Raw genomic sequence first — 17631 nt, 5'->3', positions numbered from 1 at the left:
TTCCATAATTCCAACTTACCAACAAGCACGACATAATATTCCAAGTCAACATAGGATCTAACACTTAACACATACTTGGGTTCGAGGGCAAATTGACAGTAGGTAACTTACCTCAATAAAATCTAGCATAAAATAATTCAATGCAAGCAACAAGCTCTCCCCTAAGTGCTACCAAAAACCTAAATACGCAACAATTTAGTATTTAGCTCCACATCGCTTTTGTTAAACTACAATTTCATCATAATACCTGCAATTGCTTACCCAAACGCACTGGATAGCCCGCTTCTACTCTCTTAGTACCCAGATATGTGAACCAAAATGTCAAGGACAACTTAATCAACCACCACTTATGGGCATTAGGTAAGACTCTATAAAACCCATCAAGCTTACCACAAACAAGGCTCAACCCTGAGTAGCAGTGGAAGATGGCCTAGTGCGGACGAGCAACAAACAGAACTGGTGAGCTCGACTTGAATGGCTGGGCAACGCGTAGTACGGACGTGGACGATTGGAGGTCGCGCAGCTGAATCTGGCGTGAACAGCTGTCATGGGATCGATGATGCGTGGACGTGGACGATTGGAGGTGAGACCAGCGGTTGAACCTAATCAACATCGTGGGCGGCATGCGAACGAAAGAAGAAGAAAAGAACCAGAGAGGGGGGTGGTCTACGACGCTTTACGAAGAGAAGAAGGAAAGGGGATTTTCTTTTACTTCTTTTTTGTATGCATAACGATGAAACTTTAAAACCCTTATTTATAACAATTCTCTCTTCAAACAAACCCTACTTCCCCCTTGTCACATACTTTTTTAACCTAAAATATATTTTCCAGAACTCCCTAACTCCCTCATTAATTAAATACCCTATAATAAGATAAACCAAAAAAAGAAAACATTAATAATAATAACTTAATTCCCAATCTCCAAACCACTCATCACATATTTTTTAAACCCAAAATAAAACAAATTGAATTTAGCTTAAAAATTTTGGGACGTCACATCTCAACATCTAACAAATACTACAGTTGACCAAGATCTTTAAGAGAGAATTGATTACTCAAGTTAGAAAACAACCTATCAACCATTTGAGATGAATTGTTAGTGATGATAATGTCATCTACATATATCAAAACATAACAAAAGACTCTATTTTTTTTTTTATATATACAAGTAAAGATGAGTTTGCTTTGAGTTAACAAAACCTAATGAGTGCAAAAAAGATGTTAATCTTTCAAACTAGGCATGTGGAGCCTGTTTCAATCCAGATAAAGCTTTCTTCAATTTACATACCAGTGTAGAAGCTGAAGAATCAATCATACATGGTGGTTGGGCCATATAAACTTCATCTTCTAACACTTCATGAAGAAAAGCATTGTTTATATCAACTTGTCTTAATTTCCAACCATAATATAGTGCCAAAGTGAATAACATCCGAATTGTTATAGACTTTACCACCAGGCTGAACGTCTCAGTATAATCAATAGTTGCTACTGATTATATCATTAAGCAACTAGCCTTTCGTTATATCAATCTATTGATCCATCCGAGTTCCTTTTTATTTTGAAGGCCCATTTGCATTCAATCGCCTTCTTATCTGTTGGTAGTGGTTCTAAGGACCATGTATCATTTACCACTAACTCATCAGTCATCGCTTGTATCCAATGAGAACATTTGAGTGCCTATTTAATAGTTGGTGGTTCCACTTCAAGATACTCTACTAAATTTTTTTTGTTTAAAAATAACATTCTTCCCTTTTGTGATCATAGGATGCTCATTTACAACCTGAGATGTGTTTGGCAGTGGTGTAGAAGTGAATGTATCCTCATTATTGTTAGGATCAGATAGAGATTGATTTAGAGATTGGGAAGAAGTATTTGGAGAGGAAGATTAGGAAGAAATGTAGAGGAAGAGTTGGATGATGAAGTATGAGATATAACTTGTAAAGGAAAGAGATCAGTAGAAGCTAAAAAAGATGAAGGACTGTTAGATATTTCATTTGTACAAGGTGTTAGGATGCAAAGGAGCTATTGCTATTTGATTTGATAGGTTAGGATTGAAGAAGAAGCAGGTATGTTTGATTGAGTAGATATAGGTTGATAACACAACAGGATAGGTAAATGTTGAGTAACAAAACATGTATGTGAGGTTGACTGATTTGGTTGAAAAAATTGAAATGCTAGAAATTGAGTTTCATCAAATAGTACATGTCTAGATATATACATTTTGCCACTTTTGGATAGACATTTATAGCCCTTGTGAATTGAGCTATATCCCAAGAAGAGATAAGGAATTGAATGAGGATCTAGTTTATGCTTGTTATAGGGTCTCAATAAGGGATAACATAGACACCCAAAGGTTTTTAGAAAGGAGTAGTTTGAATTAGTGTCAAAAATATTTTCTAAGGGAGATATCCTTTGATGGACTAATGTAGGCAATCAATTTAAATAGACCGCAGTGAAAAAAGCATCATCCCATAAATCTAAGTTTAACCGAGAATGGGATAGTAAAGCTAAACTAGTTTCTACAATGTGTCTATGTTTTCTTTCTATAAGACTGTTATGTTGAGATGTGTGTGGACAAGTCAATCTATGTTCAATACGATTGGTTTTTAGATAAGGAATAAACGTATGAAATTCTCCTCCTCCATCTGTTTGAAGACGAAGAACGGAATGGCCAATAAGTTTTTCAACAGCTTGTTTGAATGATAAAAAGGCATTGAAGTCTTCATTTTTGGTTTTAAGGAAATAAATCCAAGTATATCCATAAAATGCATCTACAAAACCAATGTAGTACTTAAAACCATTTATTTAGATGTTTGATATGAAAGCCCCCAAATATCAGTTACCACAAGCTTTAAAGGAGAAGTATATATGGTTTGAGAATTATTGAATGGGAGATTATGACTTTTAGCAAGAGCACATGATTGACACATAGAGAAGATCTTTTTATTTGAATAGGAAATATTACAAGTAGTAAGAACGTGTTTAACAATGTTTAGAATTGGATGGCCTAATCTATTATGCCATATATCTAGTATGGAAGGCATATACGATTGATTAGAAGTATATTTGGTGGTTGTCGTTTGAAAGATTTGAGGCTTGTCTTTTGGATTTGAACAGTAAGATGAAGAAGACTCTTGGGACTTTTCTCTTTTCATTGTAAAACAATAAAGTCTATCAACCAGATTGTCTGGAAGAAGAGTTTGGCCATTAAGATCCTTCATAAAATAAACATTGGAATAAATTCAAAGAACACATGGTTATGTTTAGTAAATTGGCTTACACTTATAAGATTTTGGTCATTTACGATACATGAAAAAGATTTTTGAGTTGAAAATATTTATTGGATATGAGGTAGGAAGAGATGATTTTAAAAAGGAAGATCCAATATGATAAACATTCAAACGTGCACCATTGCCTACTAACACCTGGTTGTCACCAAGATATTCTGATCCATAGCTTAGACTTGAGGCATCATCTGTGACATGGTTTGTAGCACTTGAACTTGGAAACCACTTATTTTCCATATTGAAGTCATTCTGAACCGACAGTTTGTTGATTGAGGGAGAATTTGTATTCCAGTCTTGATAGTTTGAAGAAAAACGTTATCTATTCTTGTTTGTATCTGGTCCTTGAAACCACTTCTCAAGCAATTTATAGCATTTCAGTGTTGTATGACCAAATTTACCACAAACTTTGCATTGGGGTTTTCCATTGTTATTCCAAAAACATTTATTCTGTTTATTGCCCTGATTCTTATTTTGTCGATTTGCATCATTACTATTCAATGTAGGAAACAAAGTTAAGTCTGCTTTGATGAAGCTTGTGTAGTCAAGTTGACTGAGGGTACAATACTATCAGAATTTATCAAAGCATGCCTTTTGATTATATTTTCTTGAGCTAACAATTGAGAGTATACTTTTTGTAAAGAAGGATATTTTTCTTTATTTGTAATTACTGAAACCGTGGAGTCATATTTAGGACCCAATCCAGCGAAGATATGAATTACATAATCTTCAAGGGATATCTTTCTTCTAGCAGCCTTTAAAGAATCAACAAGATTCTTGATTTTCTGAAAATATTCTTCTAATTTCATTTTTTCCTTCTTCATTGCTTCTAATTTGCCTTTCATATCAAGAACACATGCCATGCTTCTAGAGAAAAATCAGGCATTAAGCACACTTCATACTTATTTTGCTGAATTACAATCAAACATTTCAGAAAGAAGATCTTTCGACATAGCTCCTAGAGGCCACAAAACGATCAAACTATCTTGCTTTATCCAGTAATTATATTCAGGATTCGTCATTCTTGTGATAGAAGAGTCAAACTCAGTAGTGGTGAATTTTGATGGAGCCTCCGTTTCTTGACTGATAAATTTTGATGGAGCCTCCATTTCTTGACTGATGAATTTCTCGAGCCCATATCCCCTTAGAGTAGAAGTGATTTGTAATTTTCAAGGAAGAAAATTACCTTCATTTAATTTTACTATAGTAGTTTTGTTTCCATGATTGATTACTTTGGTTGAATTTAAGGAAGAAATTATTGCTGATGAAGACTGACTTCTCAACGACGAGTCTCCTATTGCAGCGGAAAAAAAAAAACCTAATTCTTCATTATCCAGGTTTCTTTTGACATTGTTTAGACTTATGGTCAAATACCATAAAATGTTTCAGAATGACACAAAATGAGGAAAAATCTTATTAATGAAATGAACACACTAACCCTTATATAGAAGATTAGTATTGTGAAAAGAAAATAAACAATTTGTACAATTGAATAACAAAATGTAAACAGACTTTTTCTCCGTTGTAACTAATACAGAAATATATAATTTTTCAGCTCAAACAACTAATCTAATGAGCTCTCTTAATAGAGGATTCATGAGTCATTTGGTTCGAAAAGGACAAGTTAATTAGTAATTACCCCTGTCATAGCTACACATAATCTTCCACTACACTACCAACTAGCAACCTATCCTCTGATCCCCAGGCTCACATGATATTTCCCTTCTTTTGCCAAATTGCATTTCTTCCTTCCACCACTTATTATTATTATTATTATTATTATTTAACAAATCTATACATCTAACGGAGAAATTTTTTGGATAACTGATCATATATTTCAAATTAAATAGATTGTCCTTCCACTATTGCTAAAAATACTGCATCATTACATATATCAAATGTAATGTGGATTGCTTTTGATCGTGTTTACCTAGAATTGTGAATCTGTCACATTTTACTATTACCATTATCGTTACTGTTTGACCTTAATGGTAACGGTAAATGTAACAAGAAACGTGGTAAATTCATAATTTTCATATTGTTACAGTAATAATATCTGTAACGGTAACGATAATGGAAACGGTAAAAGTAGTTGGTCCCATATAATTTCCAAACAGATTGAACACCTTTTATTCTTCAATCAGATTATACAATTTGATTATAAATTTCAAGGTGGACTTTATAGCTCATTACATAATTACGGAAAGTAGGTAAACAACAATAAAATTAATCAACTAGATCCACTTTTTATATTAGCGTTACGTTTATTTTTCAACCAGGGTAAACGTGGCCAACTTTTAATAAACCATTTGTCATATCTTCTGATTTTATCATGTTTGTGTTCTTCCTTTTCTTCAATCGCTGCCACATATGTAAGGGTGAATGGAGTTTGATTTGATTCTGTTGACTCAAATTAATCAATTTAATCTTTTTTTTAATAGAAATTAAGGAGAAAAAACTAAACCAAATTCAACCCAACCATTCAACTATCTAAAATTGATGGTAACCATACAAATTAGTTCGCCAATCAAGCTTTAATATACCTCATTTATATTTTGGACTAACATATGTAAAAAATGTTTGAATCACACATTTGTTATTTAGGGACAAAAAGATAATAGGCATAAGATTACGAGGTAATCTGATAGAGAATAATAATATATCAATCTAAATTAATCAACCAAATTCAGACAATATAAATTATCCAACAATCTCAAATCAAATTCGAGTTTCAAATTATTCGAAATAAACAATTTGTAACTCGATAACTTAAGAGAATAGATAAACCAACCTAAACTTTCAAGCAACAAGAATAATAATAAATCGAATTTATAAGGGAAGTCCGGTTTGTACTGGTTCACCCAGTGTAGACTACGTCCAATTCTCTGCTATTGATACAGATTCTACTAAAATAGTTCGAAAGAATAGTTCAAGAGTTTACGATACTCAAAAATGATTTCTCTCACTTTTCTCTCAAGAAAATTGCTCACGTACCACTTTTACAAAACTCGCAAGACTCCCAATCAAAGAAAAAATAAGAAAAATTCCTCTAACGGCAATTTTTTCTTTAATTTTCCCTCCAATGTTTGACTTTATAAAGAATGTTCACGGCCCAATTCTTTCTTTCGTTATTAGTCACCTCCAAAATAGCCAATCATTTATTTGCTTGTGGGTTGAGCAAAAACAAAGAAAATGGGCCCTGGGTTGGGCTCCAAATTTCCTAACAATACCAACAATGGGATATTTGCAATGATTGCCTTTGTTTTTTTCCTTTGCCAAATATAGAAGTTGTGTTTATTAACTCTATAACTGCTGTATGAAGTTGTTGTATAATGACTTAAATAGAATCATTGTGGGTTCTTAAAATTAATAAACTATTCACTTTGATCATCCCTGAACAATCACTATGCAATTTTTTCTTTTAATCTTTGTGGTTTAACAATTGACTAGACGACTGTGGATGTACCAAGTGCATGCGAAATAGAAACTATGAAAACATAATCAAACTGTAATTGGTATTATGTTCATTGAAAGTTTGTAAAGTTTAAATAATAAAATTTAGAAAACTCCCTTTATCTCTTGATCAGCCATCGTTTACTGTTAAACAAAAAGAAAAAAGAAAAATCAAAGATGATGAAGACTATGAATATCCTAATTAATTAGATTAAATCAATAAAATTATATTGGTATTCCCTAAATTTTGAAAGCTCTCGGGAGGCCAAGCAAGCTCTTTTCCAATCCCTAGGAAGGGCTTCACAATCCCAAGACATTTTAGTGGAACTCCCCTCACAAACATGCCCGATTCAGAAAGAGAAAAAAAATCTAAATACCAATTTTTTGGTTCATTATTTGATACGTCATCAAGGGATTGTTTGGGGTCCAACATGAGATGATATACCTGCACATCTATATCATTTCAGTGTTTGGAGGCCCATTATCCCATCCCACCAATTTTAATTGTTTGTGAACCCATTTTCGGAATGTGTTTCATGTCTCACTGTCATTTTCCTTATATCATTTCGTGCTTGAACATACTTGATCATTCATATTCGATCAAAACTCTCCAGACATCAGAACTCCCCACATCCTATATCATCTCATCGTTTCAAAGATCCTCTAAATGATTTATTAATTAAGTATTCATTTTATAGACTCCATATCATTCTTAAATGTTATTTATGTGGCGAGTAAATAATAGAGGTAGTGTGAAAAATTTTCCATATTAACGTAGTAATATAAATTTTCTTGTCGATTCATTGAAAATTTTCCATAAAAAGGAAAAAGAAAAGGGATAAAGAAAATACCTAATACTTATTAGTCATACCATTAATACCTTGGTTCCTATTTTTAGATGAAGTAATTATTGGTGGACTTCTTGTTAAGGTTCTAAGATCAGAAGGTTGGAAGTCAATATAATTTGGAAATTTGAATTTTTAGGGGATGTTTTGGGGGTGGTTTTATCGTTTGTAATAGTTTTGTGTTTATCATAATAGTTGGTGGAGTCGAATAATCATGAATAATCATGTTTAAAGTACGTGATATTTTGTCTAAGTTTAAGGTATAAAGTATTTTAGTTTATATTAAAAAAATTTGTGTTTGAGGTGTTAATTTATTTAACAGAAAAAATATTGAAGTATGAGTTATCATTATGATGATCACATGTAGTGTTATGTTAAAAATTGTATATTGCAAATTGAAATGATAAAAAAGTTTTTTCAAAAACTTAATCTGCATGTTTGGAATGTCTAAGAAAACAATATATCCTTAAAAAAAAGTCATTTTCATTTACACATTTTTTATAAATATTGTTTAAAATGAAAATATTCATGTGTTTAGTTGCATTTTTTTAAAAATATTTTTATATGCAAATTTGTTCTGTTTGTTATATATTTAAAGTATTTCTATTAGTATCAAATTACTATAAAAGAAAACTATTAAATACTATGAATCAATAATTTCAAGTTTATATTTAAAAATACTTTTCACCCCGATGTTTTTTTAGTATATAATCGAGTGAGTTGGTTGTTGGAGATGATCGTCAAAGGTGATTGTTGAAGTTAACTATCGAAGGTAGTTGTCACAGCTAGTTGTTGGAGGTGTGGTCGTCATCATAGTTGGGTGTGAGATATGATCCTTGTAGTTGATCATCATAGATGGTCTTCACTAGAGTTGGTCGCACAGAGATAGTCGTCGGAGTGATGATCACGTAATTGTCAATGATTTTGTCGTTGGAGTGTGACAACAACAATAATCGCCAATGATGGTTGTTGCAATAGTTAGTCGCTGATGGGCGGAGTTATCGGCAACATTGTATGAAGGGAAAGTTTATTATTTTAAACACCGAGTTGTAAATTGTGTTATTCAAACAAACTGAAGGTTAAAAAACATGTACCTCATTTTCTTAATACATACCTCAAATGCTAGATGAACTATTATATCCCACTCAATCCATTTTAAATGGAAGTCAAGTAAGTCCTTAAATATTAAAAAAATTGAGCATACACCTTAATTTAGAAAAGTTGAAAAATGAAGTTTTTTTTTTAAAAAAAATAATACTAAAAAAATCACAATCCCCTAAAAATATTGCAACAACATTAAAAAAAAGTTAATAAAATTTTAAAATAAATGTATCAGTGAAAAAAAGAAACATTTCAACAATTGTTATGGTGATTTCTTCAAAATATTGCGCGGGGATGGGAGCTCTTCTCATAAATTGTTAGGGTGAGTAGAGATGTCCAAAAAATCTATGGAGTCGGGATCCTACAGGGATTTGCTCTGAATGGGGTGGGAAATCCCCGAATACATGGGAAATGGGGGAGGCAGTGGAGAATCTTTTTGTCCCTATTTGTAATTCGGGTTTTTTTTTTTGTTTTAAAGCGGATCTTTAATGTCAGTTTTAAACCGACATTGTAGGGGTACCTATAATGTCGGTTTTAAGCCGACATTAAAGACCCGCTTAATTTTTCCCTTTTCACTCTCCCCCTATTTTGAATTTTCTATTTTTCCCCCATTTTTTTCCCTCTTAACTGTCCCCCTATTTTCTTTTTCCTCTCATTCTCACACTTCCCTCTTCAGACCCTATTCTTTCTCACTTCTCTCTTCCAAACCTTTGCCATTCATCCGTCGATCATGGGTGAAGCGTCTGTCGTGGTGTAGATCTGGTTTCCGTGCAGGTCTGTTCGTCGTGAAACCCGTGCCGCCGCACCCAATCGTTGTGCAACCCGGCTCCGTTCATCGTTCGATTTGAAGTCCAGATCTGAAGATCTTAAGTTCTCCATTCGTCGTTTGTCCAGATCAGTATGCTCTTCTTCTCTTTTCTCTTTTAAACTCACAACAATTTTTATTCTTATGTTATGCCTCTCAACTGTTTGTGTAAATATCTCAATGAAAGCTAGCTACGGTTTCACTTCAATATGTCTTTCTACTCCTAGATTTGGGCCTTTTTATGTGTCTATAGCCTTTGAAATTTGATTTGATTAATGGTTTTGTTGTATATGATATATTGTCGAAGTATTGGCAAGAGGCGTTGCTAAGAGTTGCTACTGCGTTGGGTATGTGTAAGCAAGAGCAGTGAAAGTGAATTGTTGAGCGCAAGGCGCTGGATAAACGATCGTGTAGCAAATGGGTAGCACTACACGATGAGGTAGGCGGGCACTGAACGATCGTGTAGCAATGTGGGAAGTTAAACGATAAGGTAGGCGATCATGTAGGCGGGCGCTGGACGATCGTGTAGCAATGCGAGGAGCTAAACGATGAGGTAGATGATCGTATAGTGGATGTACAGAGCTAAGCGATGTGCTAGACGATCGTGTAGATATGCACGGGTGCTGGACGATCGTGTAGGCGGGCGTTGGACGATTTTCGATCGTGTAGGCGGGTGCTGGATGATCGTATAGCAGATGCGCGGGTGCTGAACGATCGTGTAGGCGGGTGCTAGATGATTGTATAGCAGATACGCGGGTGCTGGACGATCGTGTAGGCGAGCGCTAGACGATCGTCGATTGTGTAGGTAGGCGCTGGATGATCGTATAGCAGATGGAGGTAAATGATGGGTGCGGTATCTACACGATAGCCTATGCGCGAGATCGTTTATTAAACGATTGAGCTACACGATGGGCCGTTGGAGCTAAACGATAGATGCAGGAACTAAACGATTGATTGACTTGAGAACATGTGCATTATGCTAATTAAATACACTAAAAGATGACTCATAGTTTTAATAAGTTTTAGTTGATGACTCACAATTTTAAAAAGAAGGTTCTCTCATTTATTCAACTATTGAGTTTTCTTGTTTTGCGGGTGCAACAAAGGAGTAAAGATTTGGTATTGCAACCTCTTTATGCTTTTTCTTGGAGAACTCTAGTAAAGAGTTTTGCCTTGAATGTGCAATTTATACACATTCCTAATAAACACGGTTAGTTAAATATGAATTATGATCACATTTCCACTTTCCATCCTTTGTCTTAAACCTTTTTTTGTTTGTGATCCTTCGAACAACAATGGTCAGACAAAGATACCTATAACCAGACACTGTCTAAGCTGGGAGGGTCTGTTCAAGAAGAATTATGAAGGGATCCATACTTACCAAGTGGAGAGGGACAGTAAACTCAAAATGTTTGTAAAATCATAATGTTTGTATTACTTGTAATTTGTGTTTTCAAGGGCTGAATTATTGTACGACCTTTTAAATTATAATTTTATAGCAGAATTTGTGGATTAAATGTAATAGATTTGCAATCCATACATAAATAATATGTCATAGCCATAGTATTCGATGATGATGTGTCATGTTATACTTTTTGACCAAAAAAATGGATTCGGCAACGAAATTTTAAAAAATGGACAATAATTGATAAAACGAACAGATTCTGGGCGACATTAAAGACAATGTTATTAAAGCTCTTTAATGTCGGTTTAAAACCGACATTAAAGACAACTGACATTAAAGGGCTTTAATAACACTATCTTTAATGTCGGTTTTCAACCGACATTAAAGCCCAAAATTCTTCTAGTGCAACTATGAACATCAAGTATGCCATCGAGAATTGACCATGGCATCATGCATCGAGTATCTGACAATGTCTGAAAATCCAATTCTACTACTCAACCTTCTTCATTTCTTTCTTCAATTACATTCTAATTTGAACTCTAACAAGTCCAATTGAATTATAGACATTTAAATATACATTAAGGCCCATCAATCAAGAGCAATTACAAGAATTACAACATAACTGAAGATAATTCAATGCTAAAACTTAGAAAAACCATATCAGTTCAACATTTTCATACAACTTATGAAAAACATCCACCAAGCCAAAATTAAGTCAAATTGAATGCTTAAATGATGCTCTGATACCAATTGTTGGATTGCAAAAACATGCAGTAGAAGAAAACAAGATCATTAAGAATTCTAATTCCTTAATTTTGTCATCAAAATAAGCATGTTCATAGGATATTAAGAAGGTTTCAACACATACCTTTGAAGATCCTCTTCAAACACGAATCTGAGCTGCAATCTTCTCCACTTGAAGTCGTGGACCACCAAGAGATCTTCTCTACTATTCTCAACTTTGAATTTGAGTGGTTCTGGGGGGGGGGGGGGGGGTGGGGGGGGGGGGCGGGGGGGGGTGGGGGGGGGGGGGGGGGGGGGGACGGGGGGGGGGGGGGGGGTGGGGGGGGGGGGGGGGGGGGAGAGTTTCATGCTAAAACTAGTGCTTTGAGTTTCAGTTTATATAAACTTTAATTCAAGTCATTCATTCCCTTTCATGCAAACACTCAAAAGACCAGCTGATGTCACTTCAAAATGCATGGAATCAATGGGTAAGGTGTGTTAATTTAAGAGAAACACCTCCTTACTTCACAAAAATGTGGAAAAATCCACTACCAAGTTTAAGTTCCAATTTCAATTTTCAATCTTTTATTATAATTAATTCAAAATTAATTAAAATTAAAACTAATATTTCAATTTCTGAAATTGAAATAAAAATGGAAATTAATTTTGATTTTTAATTAATTAAATAGTAATTTAATATCAAATATTAAATTAATCACACACCTAATTTTAGACATGAATCCTATTCATGTAATTAATATTTAAATATTATAAACTTTTCAATTTCATTTAATTTTGATAAATTGAACGTTAATTAATTATATCAAATATAATTATACAAATTCTAATTTGAATTTGAACTATTCAAATTCAAACCCTATTCAATTTGAACATTTCAAATTGAAATTTAGTTTGAACACTTCAAATTGATATCAATTCGAATTCATAATTCAATTTACTAATTCAAGGTGTTCATGTTTTACGAGCTAGTAGAGGGACTTTATGAACCTACAGATCATGAGCTCCAACGATTTGATATTAATTGGCTAAAACTCTTTAGACCGAATTAATCAATATTCGTTAAATATTGAGTCATACCACTATAGCACGATAGTTGAACTCTCCTCATTGCAGATATATTTGTGTCCACTTGATTTAACCATAATCAGTAAGTCAACCCTTCACATGTTGTTCGTAATAATGGCTGGATCAAATGCTGTTTTGCCCCGAAATTACGTCTTGCTCCTTAAGTTCCACTGATCCTCTAATGAACAACTGGTTGATGATCCAATCACTAAATCGGATCCCTCTTGGGCCAAGGGGAGGGTGGGGCCCCTTGTTTAAGACCTAGATTCAGCACTTAAGAGAACAATCTTTCTTCTATCCCTAAATTGGATAGGTGTGAGTTCCATCTTGCATTCTATGTCCCTAGCTATCTACCCGATTTTACAAAATGGGAGACTTATTGAGCCGACGCTGTTGAGTCAACCCTTACCTATGCAAATCTAAGGATAATCCCGAATAAACAGGAGTTCATAGTTAGATCAGAATTAAGATCGAGTTACCTAAGTCATCTAAGCAAAATAGTCAATCTTAAACAGCAAACAACGTTATAAAGTAAGAGTGACTTATTTCTTGGTCCAATCTTACACAAACTCATTGCATATAATACCCCTACTTCTCATATCAATACATGAATGAATCAGGATCACTTCATCCGTAGCACCTTACAAAAAATTGTAACAATTATAGAGTGGGCTGCATCCGATAGTGTTACAAGAATAAGACACCCAACCTTATTCGTATACTATTGATCATTTTTACCGTTTACTCGAACCTGATCCACTTTTATGTCTCCACATAAAACTCAAGTATTCATATAATAGCCATGGATCTTAGTTTATTTGATATAGTCTTTTTAAGTGCAATTTACAAATTCAATAACAACTTTATTGAAGAAATGTTGAATAATATCTTTATTGATAATATAAAATGTTTAACTTTACAAACTGCGAGTTTTCAGGACATACAACCCAACACTATAAAGCTTGAAGAGCGAAGTAATATATTATGAAGTCATTGAATGGTAATGCAAAGGAATCTTATGCCTTGATCACAAAATTTTTTATGAAGCTAAAAGAAAGAATCCAGGTTTGGTTTTTCCTCCTATCATTTATATATCATCAATCAAGCTTTTAATGAGTATGTAATCAGTATTTGATAGACTTGTTTAACTGATATGGTCTATCAATGATATTGGTCTATCAATGATAGGTCTTATAGTAAATGAGTATATCATTGGTCTATCATTGATATTTGGTTTATAAGTGATAGATCTATTGTAAAATAGAATGTAATTATTCTTTGATATATAGTTTTTTTCCTTTTTATCTTACTCTAGGTTCATTCACTGCATATGAAATTGATTATGAGGGATATTTTAAGTATTGTTTTATGGAAATTGGATCGTGTATTGAGGGGTGAAAATATTGTAGGCCAAACATATCAGTTGACGACACCTTTTTGAAATGTAAATATGGTGGAACTCTTTTGACAGTATCATCAATTGATGATAACAATCATATTTTTCTTCATGCCTTTAGTATTGTAGACTCTGAGAATGATGTATCATGAATATGGTTTTTTGATAATATAAAGAGAAGTTTATGGGATCGAGAAGGTTTAGTTATTATATCTGATCGACATTTAAATATTCCAAAAAGTGTTCAAAACATTTTCCCAACGGCTGAATATTGTGTTTGTTTGTAATATCTTTTGAGAAGTTTGAAGTTGACATATAAGGACTCTTCTATTGATAATATGTTTTTTAGATGTGGAAAAGGATATACTATTGCTGATTTTGAGCTAAATATGAGATGGATGGAGGCTACATATCCTTGCATATGGAACTATCTTTGTAATGTTGGTTTCGAGAAGTGGGCTCATGCATATTGTAGAAGGAGAAAATATCATATGATGACTATAAAAATTTCAAAATGTTTAAATGCAGTTCTAAAAGAGCTTAGTGATGGACTACACAAGCATGCAACAGAAGCAAACAAAATCAATAAGCACTCTAATTATATTTAATTTGAGTTCTAAAGCATGCTATTTCACAAATTCAAAAGAGAGTTTCCAGAAAAACATACCTTTGATGATTTTTTCAAAATCCAAGCTGCTCTTCATTCCAAATCAGCTCCAAGTCGGCAGTGAACCATCTAGAGATCTTCTTTACCATTCTCAGCCTTGAATTTGAGTGGTGGAACTCGAATTTGAGTGAATTCGGTGATGGATATTGAGGGTTCTTGTGAGGAAGAAGATGAAGTAGCAGAAACTCTTTTCAGCTCAAGAACCACTTACTTTCTTCTTAAAAAATTGAGAGTTTTATATTTATTCAACATGCAAGCATTCAACAACCATAAAATGGCCGGCACCTACTTCTCAATTCAAGTGGAATTTGTGTATACTTGTAACAAGAACACCTCCTACTCAAGGTGTTTTATGGGCAAAACCCATATAATCCAGTTTTTTCAAATTTTCATTTCAATAATCAATTAATTCAAACATTAATCAAAAATTGATTTAATCAATTCATAATTAATCAAATATCAAAATTCAATTTTTAAAATTAAAAATTAATTTGAATTTTAATTAATTAAACATAATTAATTAATTAATTAATTTAATATCAAATATCAAATTATCACACATTAAATTTAAACATGAATCTAATTCATGTAGTTGATATTTAAATCAATATTTATATATCATAAACTCTCCAATTAAACGTTAAATAATTATATTAAATGTAATTTATACAAATCCTAATTTGAATTTGAACTTATCCAAATTCAAACCCTATTTTCAATTTGAACATTTCAAATTGATATCATTCCAAATTCACTCAATTTAATAATTCAAGGTGTTCAAATTTTACGAGCTAGTAGAGGAACCTTATGGACCTACAGATCATGACCTCCAAAGATTAAGATTAATTGGTTAAAATTCTTTAGACAAAATTAATCAGTATTCGTTAATTATTAAGTCATACCACTATAGCTTGATAGTTGCACTCTCCTCACTGTAGATATATTTATGTTCACATGATTTAACCATAACTAGTAAGTTGACCCTTCACAGGTTGTTCATAATAACGACTGGGTCAATATATTGTTTTACCCCCAATATTACGTCTTGTTCCTTAAGTTCCTACTGATTCTCTAAGGAACAATTGGTTTATGATTCAGTCACTAAACCAGATCCCTCTCAGCCCAGTGAGAGGGTGGGGCCCCTTGTTCAAAACCTAGATTCAGTACTTAAGAGAACGACCTTTCTCCTATCCCTAAAATCGGATAGGTGTGAATTTCGTCTTGCACCCTATGTCCCCAACTATCTACCCGGTCTTACCCCTGAAATGAGAGACTTATTGAGCCAGCGCTGTTGAGCCAGACCTCACCTATGCAAATTTAAGGATAATCTCGAATAAACAGAAGTTCATAGTTAGCTCAAGATTAAGATCGAGTTACTTAGGTCATCTAAGTGAAATAGTCAGTCTTATACAGTAAACAACATTATAAAGTAAGAGTGACATATTTCTTAGTCCAATCTTATGCAAACTCATTGCATAGGACGCCTCCACTCCTCATGATAATACATGAATGAATCTAGATCACTTCATTTGTAGTATCTTTACAACAACTTGTAACAGCAACAGAGTAGGCCGCATCCAATAGTGTTACCAGAATTAGGTACATAACCTTAATCATGTACTATAGACCATTTTGGCTATTTACTCGAACTTGATCCATCTCTATGTCTCTACATAAAGTTCAAGTATTCATATAATAGCCATGGATCTTAGTTTATTGGATTTAGATTTTATAAATGCAATTAATAGATCTAATACCTTTATTAAAGAAATGTTAAATAACATCTATATTGATAATAGAATATGTTTAATTTTACAAAACGCAAGTTTTAGGACATAAAACACAACACTTAGATATTTACCTGTTGCATCACTACTCGATTCAATCAGAAAATTACTTCAAAAATGGTTTTACGATAAAAGTAAAGCTGCTGGTAAGCTATCTCGCTAAACGAAAGGAAAAAGCTACATATTGTATGAAATTTGTTTTGACTAGCTGGGCTGAGGGGAAATTACTAACATAACATCAGATATCAAGAAGCTTCACGGTAAGAGTTACTTGTTTTAATGGGTAATATTGCACAATTTGTCAATGATAGACTTCTACCCGTGATAGACTTCTTAATAGACTTGTATTACTGATAGACTCAGATAGATGGATTTTAATTAATTTCTTGTCTATGTGTCATTTTTCTCAGGTTAATGCAATTAATGATGTCGAATCTCAAGTGATTGATGAAAGCAACCACTTTATGGTACATTTAGATTCCAAGTCATATACTTGTCATGTTTGGGATCTGGTGAAATTCCACGTGCACACGCACTTGCTGTTATTCGTGGACGTAACATAGATACTTACTCATTTGTTCATAAGTATTTTTTGACAAGTACCTTGATTTCGTGTTATGCGGGTTCTGTTCATCTAGTTGGGAACCATGCTAATTGGAAGTCTATAGGGATTGACATGAGTATATTACCTCAAATTGTTAAGCATCCAACAGGCTGACCTCAAAAACAAAGAATATTACTAATTAGCGATAGGGGTGGACTCGGCTTGGTTTGGCCTGCTTTTGTTTATACATGAAACTGAACCACACCGTTTGTGCAGTTCGAACTGAATCGAATCGAACCGGTTCAATTCGGTGCGGTTCGGTTTCAAGAATCGGTTTGAGTTTTTTTTTTTTTTTTTTTTTTTTTTTTTTTTATTATACCTTTCTTAAAACTTTTTTTTCCTTTTTTTTAAAACCTTTTTTTTTCCTTTTTTTAAAACTTTTTTTTTGCCTTTTTTTAAAACCTTTTTTTTGCCTTTTCTTTTTGCCTTTTTTTTGCCTTTTATTTTCCTTCTTCCTTCCAAGTTCCACTTTTTT

This window comes from Benincasa hispida, chromosome 8 (assembly GCF_027475165.1).
Source record: "Benincasa hispida cultivar pf3 chromosome 8, pf3_genome.v1.1, whole genome shotgun sequence".
NCBI classification, from domain to species: domain Eukaryota; kingdom Viridiplantae; phylum Streptophyta; class Magnoliopsida; order Cucurbitales; family Cucurbitaceae; genus Benincasa; species Benincasa hispida.
This window is presented reverse-complemented; position numbering follows the sequence as displayed.